Source organism: Vicia villosa, linkage group LG1 (assembly GCF_029867415.1).
Source record: "Vicia villosa cultivar HV-30 ecotype Madison, WI linkage group LG1, Vvil1.0, whole genome shotgun sequence".
Classification (NCBI taxonomy): Eukaryota; Viridiplantae; Streptophyta; class Magnoliopsida; order Fabales; family Fabaceae; genus Vicia; species Vicia villosa.
In genome coordinates, this window is record NC_081180.1 from 135,109,308 (window position 1) to 135,124,047 (window position 14,740).

At 35.0% G+C, this 14,740-nt stretch overlaps 1 pseudogene; it reads left to right on the forward strand.

The window, feature by feature from the left end:
- The first annotated feature begins 378 nt into the window (after positions 1-378).
- Positions 379-642, forward strand: LOC131617400 (small ribosomal subunit protein uS14z/uS14y/uS14x-like; annotated as a pseudogene).
- Positions 643-14,740: the final 14,098 nt, after the last annotated feature.

A 14,740-nucleotide genomic window follows, 5' to 3' on the forward strand; every position in this document is an offset into this window, starting at 1 on the left:
GAATTTGCGCAACATACCATCATAACTGCTCACATCCGCCTCTGTCATCTGCCCTGCAGCCCCAAACCACTGTGATTTCTCCAATGACACTTGCAGACTCACCTTCCTTTGACCCAAGAGAAATTTTTATCGTAAGAAGAAGAAAAATGGTACATGAGATAGATATAAGAGTTTGTTTAGTTTTTTTCATTTTTTTTCTTTCTATTTTTTATTACTTTATTATTTAGTGATTGTCGTGTGTTATGTTTAATTGGTGATGTAATTGATGAGACTTAGAACCATTTGAAAAAATTATTTGATTTTTTGTGTGCGTGACTATGGTTTTTATTTTTGAGATCGCTGCTGCTCTTGCATTTCCTCCAATCTCAAATCGAAGTCATGGGTCACTCCAGTGTCTGGTATTCTCACCCCAAAGACCTGGTTATCGCACCTACTGTGTATGTGGAAACTCTCATGGATTGATCAGGAAGTACAGACTCATGTGTTGCATGTGTTGCAGGCAATGCTTCCATAGCAATGCCAAGGAAATCGGTTTCATTAAGTATCGTTGAAGAGTTGTTTCCACTTACAGTGTTGCAGTATTGCTGATGTATCAGCATTCACATGTTCCAATGTTTTATATTTTACATTGTCATGTTAATCATGCCAAGATGATTTTTAATTTTTGAAGAACTTATTTTATGGTTTTTAGTTAATTATGTTTGTTATCAAACTTGAATTATGAGAATATTATATTTACTTTACAACTTTGTTGTGAAAAAATAATAATAATATTAACTACAAAATGCAGCGCTCCCTTATTATGGCCATTTTTTTTAATTTTTTAATTTTGTTTTATACATTACTATTTTTATTATTATTATTATTAGATAATTAATTTATTTAATAATTAGAGTTTATTTTTCATGGCTTCTTGGACCCATTCAAATGCTATGCATACCTCTCATGTCCTACATATCTCTTTTAGTTGTGCTGAATTTATTTAACTTTAAATTTAGTTAAGTTAGGTTATTATCCAAAATACAAAACCATAAAAAGAAGATTTGGGTTCCTGAAGATTTCAGTATCTCATATATTTTTTTCAAAAATTAATAACAAAAAATCAAACTATTGTCACTATTAATTGTAACGTGTTTAGAACTACACCAAAAAAATTGGTATCAAACATTTTTATTAATATCAATTGAATAAGTTGCTCTGTATGTCATATTTTATCTCAACCACATTATTTCTCCCTCTTAAAGAATTATTATGCATTCTTTTTTATATCAATCATTTATTTAATTTTCTTTCCAATAAATACAATTTAATTAAGAATTATTAGATTGTGATTTTTTTATCTTCAAGTGCAACATTTGTTTGTAATTTACAACCCAATAAGTTGCTATGTATTCCTTCTTAATCTCAATCACATTATTTCTTTCTCATAAATATTTATTTGAATAAGTAGAACTATAAAATTATCGATATACTTATTTATTTTATTATACTTATTATATTTTTAAATAATTTTTAATAAAAATATAAGATATTTTATTTTAAAATACAATGTGAATTCATAAAAATACATGTATTCAAAATTTATTTTTCCGTGCATCGCACGGGTAAAACTACTAGTATACTTGAACAAGGATAATTTAGAGAATATAAATTGGACTTGTATTACACTTTTGAACTTATAATAGACTTTTAAACTACTACTAAAATTTCTTAGGTACTTTGTATTATGTTAAAGTCGGTAATTATCCAATCCCCACTTTAAGTTTGAGAAATATCAAGAAAAAGAAGTGAAAAATTATAAATAAGGAGAGTTAATTTAAATTTATTCACTACAATAATTTTAGTATTTTTGTGTATTAGATATTTAGGCAGTTGTGTGTTTAGGAAATTTGTAATTTTTTTGTCAAAAATTATAGTTTCATAATTTTTACAATTTCTCGGTTCATTCATATATTATAGTTGAGATGATTTATAATTTTTTCCGTTTAAAAATTAAAAAGTATAAGTGTAAGAGTTTGTAATTTTTTTTTTTATAATGTTAACTTGTGTGCCAAAGGCACAAGTTAAGAGTTAGATTTAAAAAAAATTACTTGAAAATCATGTCTTTTTTCATTAAAAATTTATAATTAATATTTTTTATTAATTTTTCAATACAAACAGTTTTTTAATGGTGAAGACTGATACCCTTGAGTTTAGTTGGGTATCATACTCTTGTCCAATGAAATGCTATTATTTAATGCCAAGTTATTTTTTACAATTATTTTATTTTAAAATAAATTTAAAATCTAAACCAATTTACACTAGAAGTACCCATACCCAATTACTTATGATGAGTACATAAGAATTCACCTTATTTAGGGATTAAAATATATTTAAGCCAAAAAAAGATATTTGAAACACCTTCAAACAACCATTGTGATATATATATATATATATATATATATATATATATATATATATATATATATATATATATATATATATATATATATATATATATATATGTTATACTGTTGAATCTTCAATCTTTTCTTATGACTTTTAGATGATAAAGAATAAATCTAACATTTTCGTCTTTAATATGAGTAACAATAATCTACCTTTTTTTTTATCTTTTGAATATTTTCTTAGTTGTTTCAGCAGGGGATGCTTATATTGAGACCGTGAATATCATTTATATTATGAGTATCATTTACCACAGTTTCCAAATAAATTCATGGAATTATTTCTAATTTTCCAAAATCTTGATTTTTTGGTCTTATGAAAGTATTCTTTGTCAACTTTTTTTTCTCCTAATAAACCTAAAGTGAAAAAGATAATAAAATCATATTTCAAGATGGCTAGAAACTAAATTAGCAGAAATCAGAAAAGTAACATGAAGGTCGAAGAAAGGACGTCGAAATCGTAGAAAGGCGATACGACAGAGGATAAATGATAGAGCCGGCCTTATAATCACGATGGTGACAAAGCTCCGATGGCGGGCGACAACTAATGGACCGGGTCTGGGATGAGGGACGGTCCTCAAGCATCCGATCTAGTTTGGGTGATTCGCTGGTATTACACATAGTATTTCCAATTCATGAAGTAATTCGTTGACGGGTTTGGACCCTTTATGGATCTCTTGGGTCTTAATTGTTGTGAATAAATATCTCTATAATGCTTTATAAAACAACCTTTAGAATGTAGTCTAAAAGACAAAGGGATTAGGTGACAATCCAATGGAAAACTTAGAGAGGTAAGGGTATAAATTCATAAGATTGTATTTTTGGCAATCTTTGGAGGTATCTAAGGTGATTGAGAAACACTTCTAAGCACCTTGAGCTAGTGTGATTTATATATAGAGTTGAAGAGATTGTGAAACACTTGGTAGAAAATATTGTTTGTTCTTGGAAACTTGAGATACTATTTTCATGTAACTCTTTCGTAATCTACTATAAAACTCTTGAAAGTATAGTGAAACGGGGAGCTTTTCTCCCCCTTGGAGTATATTGATTTCATCGAAATGGGTAAACAAGTTTATTTGTCTTATTATTTTTTATCTTCATTTTGCTTGATGCAGATTTGCTTACACTGATTATCGATTATTTTGGTTGCTTGAGACAATTTTGTTGTTGTCACTATTCTTTGTCTCACACATATTTACTAGGCGAATTTAAAATTAAAGTTAAATGAGGGCTTTGTGTGTTTCAACCTATCAATTGTTTCACTATTATAGTATTATTGTTAGAGTTTTCACAATAAGTGGCAAAAATGGATTTTCCATTTACAATTGAACATTATAAGTAATAAATGGGACACTGAGAAGGGTTTCAGAGACAACTATTTTGGGTTGTGGTATATAAGCATTTAAGGATGAGGCATCGTTGCCTGCACGCCTAACATAAGAAGAGAAGATTGAGATGTTGGATAAGGCCCAAAGTTTCATTATCTTGTGACTCTAGGATAAAATTATAAGGTAAGTGTCATACCCCAAAATTTGCCCACCACATCCTTACTCAAACTCAGAAGCTCAAGACTTGACTGACTGTACACTCTCCTAAACAACAACCCTCAAACTAGGGTTTTGATCTCTGCAAAAAACAAAATCGAGTTCTAAGGCCTCAAATGAATCCCATGGCTTCTCAGACGATTCAAATAATCTCCATGCCAAGTTTCAAGCCTTGATTCAAAAGATTGCTCACTCAATGGCCCAAACGATCAATAAATCGACTGGTTGACCTAAAAGTCAAACTATGGTCAAATCACAGTCAAAATTCCTGATTTTTGGTCAAAATCCTAAATTTTAAGTATCATTCATCATTTGATCAATATTTGATCATGATTCATCAAGAAAATCTCCAAAATCATCAAAACCTAAGTTTCTAAATTAGGGTTTTTGGACTAAAAGTCAACTGAACTTTGACCAGGCTAAAAACGCTTCATTTGAGAGATATAAGTCAAAACATTATAGGTCCTTTTCAAAAGACAACAAAAAGACATCCTTTTCAAAAGCGCACACAAGGAGCATGGAAAATTATTTTGACATGAGACCAAAAACACTACTTAGAGGAATCTTCAAGGTTTCTAAAAAGTCCTAGAACTCCTCCATACCTCAAAAATTGAGGGAGATATGCCTTGTCAAAGTTGACTAATTTTGAAGGGAAAAATGTGAAAAAAGGTGGTTCAAAATGGATTTTATTTCAAACAAGTCCAATCTCTTATGGCCCAATCTTGATCCAAAAGGCATCCAAGATATCAAATTCAATTGCCACGAATTTATGAGATTTATTTGATTTTTTATGAATTTTTTTATTCATTTAAAATTAACATAATTCAAGTAATTCAAACAAAAATCAAAAGATTTGATTGGAGAGATTTTTTTAACCAAATAAAATCACCAATTGGACATTATATATGATAAATTTTCGTGGAGATTGAGATTGGAAAGAGAAGATCAAAATTAGGCTAAATTTAGAAAGCTTTTAACAAAATTCTCCAATCAAATTTCCAAGATTGAAAGCTTTGGATTCAATGGGATTCTATTAGAATTTGTAACCCTAATACATGCTAATATATATAGACAACAAGAGCAAAGGTTTTAGGGACGAAAATAGGTGAAGCAACTAGGGTTTCAAGGTTCCAAAATTCCAAGAACAAGGAGAAACTTGCATTCGAGTATTCAGCCCTTTTCAAGGTCAAAGAACCGTCTCGAATCATCCCTGAGGTATTATGGAGTAAGAACACATCAGTACTTGAGCTTTATAGCATTTATAATGAATGCATCAATTTCACATATTCATGCATATTTTGTGAATTTTCGTATTCCATGAATCATCACGTTTTGCTCCTGTTTAACGATTATTTTGAGTTTATGAAACGGTTTAGAAGGGAACAGGATCATCCAGCGTGAGAATTGGGGTAAGAATTGTAACTTGCCATGGCTAGGGCATGATGAAGCTTCATCACTGTATTCATCTTCCCAGCGGTTTCGGGCCAAATAAATAATATTTTTGAATTCACCATGGTCTAAATATATGATCTGGGCTGTTAGTTCGAATGGTTTTTACGTTTTTTTGCAGATTTGAAACTCTCCAAAATTAGCTACAGAATTGGTTACAGTAACTATAGCGAAAACCGCATGAAAATCGTAGCTAAATTAAGGGGTTGGTGTCAACGAAGAGGATGAACAGTTGCCACACGCGTGGCTTCTTTCCATTCGTGGGTCAACCAGATCCAATTCCCCTTCCGCTTCCTATTGGTCTGACGCAATGGCGGTGGGCCTGCGTTTGACTTTACTTGAAACACTTCGTTTTTTTTATTTAATTTCGTTTGACTGACATTTTGACAAATAGAAAACGCAACACAGATGGTAAAGCGCATGACTGTTTGATGTTAGAGACGTGGGTTCGATACCCAGCGTCTTACAAATAATTTTATTATTTTGTTTGTTTAAACTTACTTTAAGATTCAGTGCCCTCGCCTCACACAGGATCATGGTACACTCTCATCTCCAACCATCAGATCATGTCAATCTTGGATCCAACGCTCACAAGAGTGCAGGTGCACTATGGACATCAAGGACGTGCCACATCTGATTACTCACGCTAAGTTTTAAATTTTTTTTTATTATTTATTTACTTACTTATTTATTTTTATTCTCTTTGCTTTATTTTAAATTGTTTTTTTAAAAACTAAAATTTTTCTTTTTAAAACTAACTCTTTTTTCTCTCTTCATGAGAATGATAAACCTTCTTTTTATTTTTTAATAAAATTATAATTTTAGAATAAATAGGTTAGTAATTTTAGTAAGTGTTTTTTTTAGGGAAACATAGTTATTTAATTTAGGTTTAGATTGATAATTTTATTTTTGGCTAATAAATTTATAATTAGTATCAATCCTAGTCTAGGTTTTTAATTTGATTCTATTAACAATGGTTAACTTTGCCCCGTTTGGGTTTGCCTTTTCGCCTCTTGCCATGCTTTTTATTTGTTTTGCCTAAATTATTACCATTTTAATTTTTGATCTGTCATGTTATGATTGTTGAGTTCTTTAATGCACTAACGTTTTTTTTTCTTCGTGGCTAATTTTCAAGAGTAACCAGAATCTTCCGATTACGCGTCGTCGAATCAAAAGCTAAGTTCTCTATTTTCTCTTGTTTAAATATCATTTTATTCATTTTATTTTTATTCTGCCTTTTAATAGGGTTAGCATCAATAGCCATTGAATCTGCAATACGCTAACCCCCTATTACTTTCATTTTGATTTTCAGGGTCAATCGAAGGTTCGAGGGAGACCAAGGCATTCAATGTTTAAAACTTATTATTGATCCTTCTTATTTTTCCGCCTTTTAATTTCCCCCATCCCCGCAGGTGTTTATTGTAATAGCGTAGGAAATTTTATTTCTGCTTGTATTTTATTTTAACTGCGTGGTTAGTAATCTTAGGGAGTGCAAGCATTTAACAAAGTTAGGATAACTAATTACAAGATAAATAATCGAACTGAATCACGTGATTGTTGCATCCACACACCTTTAGGGTAATTCCTCTTGTTGCCTGTTGCCTATTAATTGTTGCCTTGTTGCCTTGATTTTGTTGCCTCTAAATATACTAAATAGTCAAAGTCCCTCGATTCCGAGGATACCTAAAGCAATGTTGCCTTCAAAGTTATTGAAACTCCCTCGAGGTTGCCTCATAAGGAATGATTGTCCCAATTGCTAAGGTATCCTCGCATGATGCCTTAAATGACTATTATATCTTTCCCTTAGACTACCTGCCTACTTTATGGCAAGGGACAGTCCTATGGCGAACGATAATTTCTCGATGACCCTTCAACATCCAATTGAAAGACTTCCTGCCCTCTCATGGTATGGATAGATCCTTTCGCCCGAAAAGCTAAAAGAACGTTTTTTCAAACTTAGGGTAGTTGCTACTAATTGCTTGCTCTAAAAATCAAATTACTTTTCACACCTCTCTTTTCAAATTCTTTCAAAACAAGGCTACGTTTATTTACAAGCTAAAGTCCTTAACGAAATCTTTTTACTATTCACACACGACACTTCAAACTTTTCAAACAAACAAGTGAGCTAAGCAATTAAGAGCCCATGGATAACCATGGATGCAAAGGGTGCCTTACACCTTCCCTTTGTATAACCTACCCCCCGAACTCAAAATCTTTCAAAGGTCTTTCCTGTTCCTTTTGCCTTTCCAATTGGATAAAATAAAAGTCGATGGCGATTCGTGCTATCCGCAACATTTCGATACTAAAGTCAGTTCACCGTATTACAGAACTGGCGACTCTGCTGGGGATGTCGATTAAAAAGAGGGGTTACCTTAAAAGTTTAGGAATCACTTAATTGTATTCTATTGTTTGCTTTGCTTGCTTTATTTTTCAGGGTTGTTTTGTGAATTAATTGAAGGACGAATCTTACACCCGGATTCAAGTACACTTAAGATTAGGAGTGGCATAGTCATGGCGACCTCTTTCACATATGTGGGAGATGAGTCAATATGAAGTTCACACTTGAGTTAGGACTCCATAGCATATGCACACCTTTCTCAAATGAGGGAGGTCTATGCATGTGTCTGTGGGTGCGCTGGAGCTCAAGGACCTTTAGTTACCTTTAACCCATCCTAGCCTTTAGGAACGTAGTGGGGGGACTACTCTTGACAAATGTTGAGAACTAGTCGTTACCCGATGCTACAATTCAGATAGGTTCTCTCTCAAAGTATCATTGCATGGTGCAAATGCATCATGTCCGAGGGTGCTTTAGAAGGGCTGACAATTCTGGATAACTTATAGAACCTGTTGCTAAAATCTCTTTATCCATAGAAATACCCTTGGGAAGGACACCTGATCAGACTCCATGCAAGCCTTAAGCCAAAAATTGTGTGACTTGTGTGACTTGTGTGACTTGCCTGTGTTTGCTACTAACCTTCGTTTCCTTGCAGGTTTTGGTTGAAAGGACTTGTTTGTCCTTACTATCTCACACTTAGTCTAATGAACTGTATTCGCATAACATCATGGCATCATGACATCATAAGCATAACATAATTAACTAACCCTTTCAAGGATCTTAGGAATTTAGGGCGCGCAATTTCAGGTGCTCTTATCAAGGACTGAATACCTATCTAGGGGCAAGAGAATTTATTTTCCTCTAGCCACATGCCTTCCAATTCAGAGACTTCGTACCTATCAAGGGGCAAGAGGATTTATTTTCCTCTAGCCATGTACCTTCAAATTCAGAAGTATCCCGAATTAGAGGCGATGACCCACTCGATATGGTGAGCTTGATTCTCAAAGAAGGACGTTCAACGACAAAAGTTAAAGTTCTTCAAACAAATACGCGATCAAACCATTTTCTAATGTTGCTAACTAAAATCCTAAAGATCCTTGAAAAACATTGCATTTGCATTCATAAACACCGCATAACAGGTTTCTTACAATAGGTCTCTCATCCTTCCTCGCTGTTTATTTCAGCATCATGAATCTCGAACAATCAGTTAAGGATCTCCAAGCGCAAAACAGAGTTCCAAGCCTTGATTCTGAATTTGTCCAAGGGGCAAGAAGAGCTTAAAGCTATGCTGACTAAAAAGAAGAAGAAGAAGGGTAAGAAGACTCAGGTGAAAAAGCTTAGACCGATCTTGCAACTCAGGGATGTTGAAACCTCTGAAGACAGTGATGAGGATGAGCAAGATGATGATGCTAGTATCAAAACTGATGCAAAAAGTAACCATGATTCTGCCAAACCCTCTAAAGAAGAAGAGGACTATTACCATGAGGACGAACATCCCGATGACAAATACAAGATGTTAGAAGAGCGTCTGAGAAGCGTGGAAATTCAGAAGGTACCTGGGCTGGATTTTGAAGAGCTTGGACTCGTTCCCGGGGTCGTCATTCCTCCAAAATTCAAAACTCCCGCCTTTTCTAAGTATGATGGAGTCTCCTGTCCCAAGATGCACTTGAGATCTTATGTAAGGAAGATTCAGCCTCACACTGCTGATAAGAGGCTCTGGATCCATTTCTTTTAGGAAAGCTTATCTGGAACTCAACTCGAATGGTACTATCAACTGGAAAGTACCAACATCCATACCTGGGAAGATTTGGTTGTTGCCTTCTACCAGCAATACCAATACAATGCTGACCTCACACCAACTCGCATGCAACTACAAAGCATGTCTATGGGACCCGAGGAAGGTTTCAAGGAGTATGCTCAGAAATGGAGAGATCTAGCTGGAAGAGTCAAACCCTTCTTAGCTGACAGAGAATTGGTCGATATGTTTATGAGTACACTGACTGGTCCTTTCTATAGTCATTTGCTGGGAAGTTCATCATATGGATTCACTGAACTCATACTGATTGGGGAACGTGTCGAGAGTGGCATTCGAAGTGGTAAGATTCAAATGGCTACATCCTCAGGTACTACAAAGAAGCATTTCAATGGGAAGTCAGATTCCAATGAGGTGTATGGTCAGAAAAGGAGTAACCATGACCAATCTGTTGGGGCAGTTCTGATTTCCACACCGGCACCTCAAAAAAGTCGTCAAAACAATCAAGACATGCCTAGGCGTCAGTTCACAAAGATCAATATGTCATTGGCTCAAGCATTACAACACCTGTTGAAGTCAGAATTGATCACTTTAAAGGACCCCCCTAAGAATCCTAGTACTTCTTCTCGTAGCTATAATCCCAATGTGAGGTGTGCATATCATTCTGATAGTCCTGGTCACGATACGAATAGCTGCTGGACATTGAGAAACAAGATTCAAGATATGATCGATGCTAGAGAAATTGAATTTGATCCTCCTGAGACTCCTAACGTAACTGCTAATGCTGTGGATGGCTAGAAGGAGGGACTTTCAGATCATTAGTTTTACTTTCATTTGCAAATTTCTATTCTGTTTGTTTAAAACATTCGAATTATGATAGACATTATCTGTTTTAATAATCATCATCAGTGCATTGCATATGTTTGTCTTGAATAAATTATTTCGCTATCACTCGTTTTAAATTGTGTACTTACTTTGCATATGTTTTGTGTTTATTCAACTCCTGCTAAGCTGTAAGCCTTTTGAGGGAGGATGACGAAAACGATACCGCAACCTCATACAGTATGCTTTCGAACAGACTATGCTGACGATGTACAGGCATTGTTTCAATTCCTAAACAGTGGAGATATAAGGATGTTAATCCCTAGTCAACCCCTTTGAGCCTAAGGTGTAGGAGTTTTTCTTTCTCGAACAATTTAAAACCTTTAATCATAACCTGGGGAAGGGTAGTTACTCAGTTAACCCAAGTATACTAGCTGTTGTTTACGCAAATAATGATGGATTCCCGTAACCATTAAGTCAGGCAGTCCATATGCATCAAGAAGAAAAAGCTGTAAAGTCAAAACCTATGAAGGAGACTTATCAAAAATCGAAACATCCCGCTGACTGTAATCTCAAAATAAACAGTTCAGGAAAAAGTTAGGGATAACAAAGTCAAAAAAGAGGTCACTACAAATCCTCGACCAAAGTAAAAAGAATTACAAAGAAGGGTGACTGACTATCCAAATAAACTTCTGATACTTTAACCATCATCAAACATCAATGTTACAACTTCAAGTGTTGCTAAGGCTTAAGCGGCAGAGTTAACTGAGCATAGGATCGAAGAACATCACGAAGATTGGGATGGGTATAAATAAATTTTTGAGCCATTATCCTTTGTTTCTTAAACCGTGAACCAAGCCACGTTACAACCCTCAAAATTCCTAATTGAAGCATGGTTAGTCGAAAGCATACTATCACCAAAAAGGTATCCTGACTCCTTAAGGTTTACAAAAAATGCTGAGTTGATATTTCATTTTTACAAACATCACGTTTTTACAAATATCACGCTTTTAAATCTCCTGCTTTAATGTTTTTCAAAAACTCAAGACAAACGTATGCATTGCATCTAATGAATTCATTATTAAACAAACTCTGCTACATAATTTCAAATGTTAGCAACAAAAAGAATTTGCACAGGGTATGACTAATGAATGAAAGTTATCCCGACCAACAAAGATTACTCCAAAAAGCAATGTCTCCTACGTATACAAGGGGCATGACGCGTTTTGCCCAATCAATCTGGGGCAATCAAGTCAAGATTCCAAGAATCTCTCAAATGCCAAACAATCAGGTGCATGCATCCAAGTGGGTCTGAATCTACTTCCTGATCAGTCAGGGGCATCATATTAACGGCATGTCGCCCATAGTGCACATCTCATAAAGTCCTCGCGAGGCGAATCTTTCCAAAGTCCCTACTAGCAGGGGCCAATCTATGCGAGTCCAGTCTGACATCCTGATCAATACTCAGTGGTGTGTCCTAATCAATATAAGTCCAGGAATAGCAAGAGCTACAAAACACTGGGAGCAATATTCAAAGCATTCATGCCTTCCCACAAAACCAGTTTCACAGGATCATATCCCTACAGAGTAATCATTAAGAAGACACCTTCAAATGTTCTCGTCCAACAAAGACTGAGTTCCTCAACGGAGTTTAAGTTGACATCTTTGATACTGTTGGCTCTCCGACACTTTTCTCTTCTCAAAAACACGATTTATTCATCTCTCTTATCCCCGGTCAGGGTACATCAAGATCAATCATTCAGATCGCTTTCATCCCCAAGCAAAAATCATAAATCCCCAGCTGAGCATCTTCAAGACAAAATTAGACAACAAGATCACAAGGACATAGAGATTTATTTCCTCAATCAAGACAGCATCAATCATAATCACATAACATATGTCATAAACACATTCATACATTGCATACATTACCTCATAAGGAATTTATACATAACACGCACATTTCTCATTTATTTTGAGAGACTCGTCACATAATACATGCATCATGACATTGCATAGAGACTAACTTTACCTTTTTCAAGATACAGGTACAAGCGGATAAACAATATCTCCAATTGTCAAAGATCTAATCCAGTTACTACGAACGGTGCTGACACAATCAACAGTCGAAGATCTAATTCTATCATCACAAACGGTGTAGACACGATCATCCTTCCAAGATCTAATTTGGTCACCACAAACGGTGCAAACACGATCAACATTCAAAGATTTAATCATGACACTCAATTCAGAAAAGGCCACGACAATGGAGTCACGACAACTGAGTCACGATAAAGGAATCACGACAACTGAGTCACGATAAAGGAATCACGTCAACTGAGTCACGATAATGGAATCACGACAACTGAGTCACGATAATGGAATCACGACAACTGAGTCACGATGATGGAATCACGACAACTGAGTCACGATGATGGAATCATGACAAATGAGTCACGATAATGGAATCACGACAACTGAGTCACGATAATGGAACCACGACAACTGAGTCACGATAATGGAATCACGACAACTGAGTCACGATAATGGAATCACGACAACTGAGTCGCGATAATGGAATCACGACAACTGAGTCACGATAATGGAATCACGACAACTGAGTCACGATAATGGAATCACGACAGCTGAGTCACGATAATGGAATCCCGACAACTGAGTCACCTTAATGGAATCACAACAATCGAGCCACGACAATGGAGTCACGACAATTGAGTCACGTATCTAATCCCGGTATTCAGTTCGGAAGCAATCATGGCAATGCAGTCACGACGATGGAGTCGCGGCAATCAAGTCACAATAATACGACAATGGAGTCATGACAATAGAGTCACTACAATTAATTCACTTCATATTCCCAACATCCAGATGGCATCCGTAAGCCCATCACCGATAAATTTCCTATCAAAAGCCCGAATGGCATCTTTAAGCCCATCTCCAACAAACACTTCTCAATACTTCGAGCTCGGATATAGTCTAACGTACGACTTATTCTGACTTTCGTATCTATCAGATCAGATGGCATCTTTAAGCCCGTCTCTGGCAAAAGTCCTTGTTTCAGCAAGGGCAAATTCCTGGGTATTCTAGTGTTCAATCCTCTTCTACCTTCAGATTCCAACTGGCACACAAACCACCCTACATCTTCAAGTTTAAGAAAATTGAACAGGGGCAGCTGTCATACCCCAAAATTTTCCCACCACATCCTTACTCAAACTCAGAAGCTCAAGACTTGACTGACTGTACACTCTCCTAAACAACAACCCTCAAACTAGGGTTTTGATCTCTGCAAAAAACAAAATCGAGTTCTAAGGCCTCAAATGAATCCCATGGCTTCTCATACGATTCAAAGAATCTCCATGCCAAGTTTCAAGCCTTGATTCAAAAGATTGCTCACTCAATGGCCCAAACGATCAACAAATCGACTGGTTGACCTAAAAGTCAAACTATGGTCAAATCACAGTCAAAATTCCTGATTTTTGGTCAACATCCTAAATTTTAAGTATCATTCATCATTTGATCAATATTTGATCATGATTCATCAAGAAAAGCTCCAAAATCATCAAAACCTAAGTTTCTAAATTAGGGTTTTTGGACTAAAAGTCAACTGAACTTTGACCAGCCATAACTTTCACATGGAATATCAGAAATTTTCCATCCAAAGCTCATGTTGAAGGAAACTAAATTCTCTACAACTTTGTCTCTCACATGCCAAGGCTAAAAACGCTTCATTTGAGAGATATAAGTCAAAACATTATAGGTCATTTTCAAAAGACAACAAAAAGACATCTTTTTCAAAAGCGCACACAAGGAGCATGGAAAATTATTTTGACATGAGACCAAAAACACTGCTTAGAGGACTCTTCAAGGTTTCTAAAAAGTCCAAGAACTCCTCCATACCTCAAAAATTGAGGGAGATATGCCTTGTCAAAGTTGACTAATTTTGAAGGGAAAAATGTGAAAAAAGGTGGTTCAAAATGGATTTTATTTCAAACAAGTCCAATCTAATTTGGCCCAATCTTGATCCAAAAGGCATCCAAGATATCAAATTCAATTGCCACGAATTTATGAGATTTATTTGATTTTTTATGAATTTTTTTATTCATTTAAAATTAACATAATTCAAGTAATTCAAACAAAAATCAAAAGATTTGATTGGAGAGATTTTTTTAACCAAATAAAATCACCAATTGGACATTATATATGATAAATTTTCGTGGAGATTGAGATTGGAAAGAGAAGATCAAAATTAGGCTAAATTTAGAAAGCTTTTAACAAAATTCTCCAATCAAATTTCCAAGATTGAAAGCTTTGGATTCAATGGGATTCTATTAGAATTTGTAACCCTAATACATGCTAATATATATAGACAACAAGA